The sequence below is a fragment of the Apium graveolens genome, chromosome 1 (assembly GCF_009905375.1).
Source record: "Apium graveolens cultivar Ventura chromosome 1, ASM990537v1, whole genome shotgun sequence".
Classification (NCBI taxonomy): Eukaryota; Viridiplantae; Streptophyta; class Magnoliopsida; order Apiales; family Apiaceae; genus Apium; species Apium graveolens.
This window is the reverse complement of record NC_133647.1, coordinates 169,542,514-169,548,302: the sequence shown is the minus strand read 5'-3', so window position 1 is coordinate 169,548,302 and position 5,789 is coordinate 169,542,514. Positions and strand designations below refer to the sequence as shown.

Genomic DNA, 5,789 nt, shown 5'->3' with positions numbered 1-5,789 from the left:
AAACCATTCTTTTCCGCCTTAGCGTTGGCGTAGAACTCCCGCACAACACTTATGGGCACAGCAGCGAGAGCCTCACAAAAAGGAACCCAGCCCATCTCAAAAATCATCTCCAACAGCTTACCATCTTTTCCTGATGGCAGAAATCCTGTCTCCTTAGCAATAGGCTTCGAGAGAAGCCTCGTGTACTCCTCCTTAGCCTTAGGAGTAGAGAACCTGGGTCTCACACCACTCGCAGTAGAAGAATCGGTGGCGCTGCTTCCAACTTGAGTTCTCTGTCTTTTGGGTGCCATCGGGATTTAAAAAGGAAGAATAAAAGCATAAGTGTTTAGAAAGAATATGTGTTTGAGAGTTTGTGAATTGGTGGAGAAGATGTATGCAAGTGTATGTATTTATAGGTGGAGGGATGTGAATCTGATAAGGAATAGAAGTGGGAATTGATTATAGGAATCATGAGAATAATGGAATTGATTAGGAGAGGGAATTATGGGATGTGAAAGAGTAAAAATCGGGTTAGAATTGATTTTAGAATTAAAATCCTGATTTTCTCTTAATAAACTGCTATTTTTATTTTTTTCCTGAACAGGGACTCGGCGCAGGCGCGCGCTAGGACAGCGTGGGCGCGCTTGGTTACTGGAAAAATGGCGCGGCCGCGTGCTTGGTTAGCGCGGGCACGCCCAGCTTCTGTACTTGGCCCCGAATTTTTTTCTTTTTCTGATTTTTTTATGTTTTTCTATTTTCTTCTTGTCGTGTCACCATAATAATGCTTCAACCGTTGACCATTTACCTTGAATGCTTGGCCCGGATCATTCTCAAAAATATCCACCGCTTCATGTGGAAACACAGTTTTGATTATGAAGGGTCCTGACCATCTTGACTTCAAATTTCCAGGAAAAGACGGAGACTAGAGTTGAATAAAAGAACTCGTTGCCCTGGCACAAATTTCTTGAGCACTAGACCCCGATCGTGCCACCTCTTGACTTTCTCCTTGTACATTTTGTTGTTCTCATAAGCTTGAAGTCGAAATTCGTCAAGTTCATTCAATTGAAGCATCCTTTTCTTCCCAGCCGCATCCAAGTCTAGGTTCAATTTCTTCAAAGCCCAATAAGCTTTATGCTCGAGCTCCACCGGCAAATGACACCCCTTACCATAAATTAACTGAAAAGGTGACATTCCCAATGGAGTCTTATATGTTGTTCTATATGCCCAAACAGCATCATCAAGCTTCAAAGACCAATCCTTTCTTGATGGACATACCACTTTCTCCAAAATGCGCTTTATCTCTCTGTTAGATACCTCAGCTTGACCATTTGTCTGAGGATGATATGCCGTAGCAATGCGATGATTCATATTATACCTCTTCATCATGGCAGTGAACTTGCGGTTTAAAAAATGCGACCCTCATCACTGATTATGACTCTTGGAGTCCCAAACCTTGTAAATATCTTCTTGTGAAGAAAATTAAGCACGACTTTCTCATCGTTCATTGGCAATGCTTTAACTTCAACCCATTTTGACATGTAATCAACCGCCAACAAGATATACTGATTGTTGCAAGATGAGACAAATGGCCCCATGAAGTCAATTCCCCAAACATCGAACATCTCAACCTCGAGAAGCACATTAAGAGGCATCTCATCCTTTTTAGACATATTTCCCACACGTTGACATCGATAACATTTCAAAATGAACTGATGAGCATCTTTAAACAACGTTGGCCAAAAGAAACCTGCTTGAAGAACACAAGCTGTTGTCTTTTCTCCACCATAATGTCCTCCATAAGCCGTTGAGTGGCAATCTCGCAAGATCCCCCTCCCCCCGTTTCACTGTAAGGAATACATCTCCTGATGATTTGGTCAGCTCCTTGGCGAAAAAGAAACGGTTCATCCCACATATACCACTTCACTTCATGTAGAAACTTCTGTCTTTGAGCATAAGATAAGTCGGGAGGCATGATGTTACTCACTAGGTAGTTCACAATATCTGCAAACCACAGCTCTTCTTCTTGCACTCCAAACAGCTACTCGTCAGAAAAAGATTCATTTATCAAGGTCTTATCCAATGAAGTAGCATTAGGATTCTCTAAATGCGAGAGATGATCAGTGACTTGATTTTCAGTTCCTTTTATGTCCTTGATCTTTAGTTCAAATTCTTGGAGCAAAAGAACCCATCTAATCAATCTAGGCTTCGAGTCCTTCTTTGAGACGAGATATCGAATGGCGGTGTGATCAGTGAAAACTGTCACCTTAGTCCCAAGTAGATAAGATCAAAATTTCTCAAAACATAGACAATAGCCAAAAGTTATTTTTCCGTAGTAGTGTAATTCAGTTGAGCACCATTTAAAGTCTTGATTGCGTAGTAGACTACATAAAATATACTATTCTTCCTCTACCCAAGAACTACTCCAACTGCATAGTCACTTGCATTACACATCATCTCAAAAGATTCATTCCAATCAGGTACAGTTATGACCGGTGCCGAGATTAGACTCTTCTTCAATGTCTCAAAAGCCGCGAGGCACTCATCATCAAACATGAAAGGGACATCTTTCTCTAGTAAACTACACAATGGCTTTGAAATTTTCGAGAAGTCTTTGATGAAATGCCTGTAGAAAACCGCGTGATAAAGAATACTGTGAATTCCTTTGAAAGAAATAGGTGGGGGAAGATTCTTAATGACCCCCACATTGGCCTTTTCCACCTCTAGACCCTTATTAGAGACCTTGTGCCCGAGAATTATGCCTTGACGCACCATAAAGTGACATTTCTCCCAATTGAGAATCAGATTGGTCTCAACGCACCTCTTGAGAACGTGTCCAAGATTTTGCAAGCAATCATCAAAAGAATCGCCAAAGACTGAGAAGTCATCCATGAACACCTCCACATTCTGACCAATCATGTCAGAAAAGATGGCCATCATACATCTCTGAAATGTGGTTGGTGCACCACACAGACCAAAAGAAACTCGTCTAAAGGCGAACGTACCGAATAGACAAGTGAAGGTAGTTTTCTCTTGATCTTCTGGAGCGATACAAATCTCATTATAACCCGAATAACCATCTAGAAGATAATAGTACTCGTGATCAGCCAACCTGTCAAACATCTGATCAATGAAGGGCAAAGGAAAATGATATTTCCTAGTGGCCTTGTTTAGCTTCCTGTAGTCCATACAAACTCCCCACCCCGTGACTGTCCGTGTAGGAATAAGCTCATTCTTCTCATTTGCTACCACAGTAATGCCACCTTTCTTTGGCAGATATTGAACCAGGCTTACCCATGAACTGTCAGAGATAGGATAAATGATCCTTACATCTAGCCACTTCAGAATTTCCTTCTTCACTACTTCCTGCATGATTGGATTAAGTCTTCTTTGCTGCTCGACTGTAGGCTTGCTACCTTCTTCTAGCAGAATTTTATGCATACAGTAAGAAGGGCTGATTCCCTTGATATCTGCTATAGTCCATCCAATTGCTAATCTGAACTCTCTCAGAATTCTCAAAAGCTTTTCCTCATCGCTACCTGAAAGGTCGGATATAATAATAACAGGCAGAGTAGATGCATCACCTAAAAAAGCATACCTCAAATGTTCAGGTAAAGGCTTAAGCTCAAGAGTAGGAGCTTCCTCAATAGAAGGCTTGAGGCGTTTAGGAGCTTTGCTCAATTCTTCCATTCCCAGAGATTCAAAAGGCATATCGATCTTCCTCTTCCAGGGAGAAGCATTCAAATATTACAATTGTTCATCACCTTCGTCATCTTCAATGTCTGAATTTCCCAATAAGGCTTTTTCTAAGGCATCATACCTTAGCATTTGATCAAGTTCCGATGTGACCACCGAATCAACCAACTCGACTTTTAAGCACTCCTCATTATAAGTAGGAAATTTCATAGCATTGAACACATTAAAAGTCACATCCTGATTCAACACTCGCATTGTAAGCTCACCCTTCTACACATCAATCAAGGTTCGGCCAGTTGCCAAGAAAGGCCTTCCCAAGATTATGGGAATCTTCTTATCCTCCTCGAAATCAAGAATGACGAAATCAACAGGGAAGATGAGTTTATCCACCTTGAACAAGACATCCTCCACAATACCTCTCGGAAATGTAATAGAATGGTCAGCCAACTACAAGGTCATATAAGTTGGTTTGGGATCAGGTAAGTCCAATTGCTTGAAGATTGACAAAGGCATCCGATTGATGCTAGCTCCCAAGTCACATAAGCATCTGTCAAAAGACACGTTTCCAATAGTACATGGAATAGTAAAGCTTCCTGGATCTTTAAGCTTCGGGGGTAACTTTTGCTGCAGCACAGCACTGCATTCCTCCATGAGAGCGACAGTCTTTAGATTATCAAGCTTCACCTTCCGAAATAGAATACCTTTCATAAACTTTGCATAACTAGGCATCTGCTCGAGAGCCTCCGCGAAAGGTATGTTGATATGAAGTTTCTTGAAAACCTCTAGAAACTTCTCGAATTGCTTGTCCAGGTTTTTCTTCTGCAGCCTCTTAGGAAAAGGCGGTGGAGGATAGATCTGTTTCTCTCCTGTATTACCCTCAGGCAGAGTGTGCTCAACAGTAGTCTTCCTTGGTTCCACTTCTTCATCCTGCTGCTTTGCTTCTTTCTCAGCCCCAGCTTCTTCAGTCAACTCTTGAGTTTTTACGGGATTCGCAACCTTCCCAGACCTCAAAGTGATTGCCTTTACCTGCTCCTTAGCTTCCTTCTTTCCTGGCACTTCAGTGTCACTAGGCAATCTACCAGGTTGACGATTTAGCCAGGTATTGGAAATTTGCCCAATTTGATTTTCCAAGATCTTGATAGAAACAGCTTGGCTCTTGCACATGAGCTTCAACTCCTCTAATTCAGATTTTTCATTAGCTTATTGCAACTGGAGTTGTTGTTTCGGTGCATACTGCGGTTGCTGAAAACCAGGGGGGTTGTACTGTTTGGCTGGATACTGCTGATAAGGCTGTTGAACCGCATTTTGAGCATTGCTCTAGCTGAAATTTAGATGATTGCGGTTGTTGTGATGATAGGTGGCTGGCACAGGTTGCTGCGATCGCTGGAAGTTGCTCACGAACTGAGCTGATTCACTAGAAATTATGCACTGATCAATCTCATGGACACCAGCACAAAGCTCACAGGCACTAGTGATTTGATTAACTCCATAATTAGCCAAAGTGTCCACCTTCATTGTCAAAGCCTTAAGTTGGGCAGCTATAGCAGTTACTGTGTCAAACTCCAGAATTCCTGCTACTTTTCCCTGAGTCAGTATCTGGGAAGGATTCTGGTACTCATTAGCAGCCATCAGTTCAATAAGTTCATAAGCTTCATCGTAGCTCTTAGCCCATAAGGCTACTCCTGATGCTGCATCATGCATGGATCTAGAAGTAGCACCCAATCCATTGTAGAAATAGTTGATAATCATCCAAGCAGGCATGCCATGGTGTGGGAACTTCCTTAACATTTCCTTATATCAATCCCAAGCCTCACACAGAGATTCTCCCGTTTGTTGAGAAAACTGAGTAAGAGCATTCCTGATTACGACAGTCTTCGCCATGGGGAATAATTTAGTGAGAAACTTTTAAGCGAGATCTTCCCTAGTGGTGATAGATCCTGCTGGTAGAGAGTGTAGCCAGCACTTTTCCTTATCCCTCAAAGAGAATGGAAAGAGACGTAGCCTTATAGCATCTTCAGTCACATCATTGAACTTGAAAATGTCGCAGATCTCGATGAAATCCCTGATGTGCATGTTGGGGTCTTCAGTAGAAAAAACCCTAAACTAAACTGAGTTAT

At 42.0% G+C, this 5,789-nt stretch overlaps 1 non-coding gene across 1 annotated transcript; it reads left to right on the top strand.

Moving 5' to 3' along the window:
• The first annotated feature begins 5,431 nt into the window (after window positions 1–5,431).
• LOC141682413 (small nucleolar RNA R71) lies at window positions 5,432–5,538 on the top strand. Its single transcript, XR_012559779.1, has one exon. It is a non-coding gene; the product is annotated as a small nucleolar RNA R71 (small nucleolar RNA).
• The last annotated feature ends 251 nt before the right edge of the window (window positions 5,539–5,789 follow it).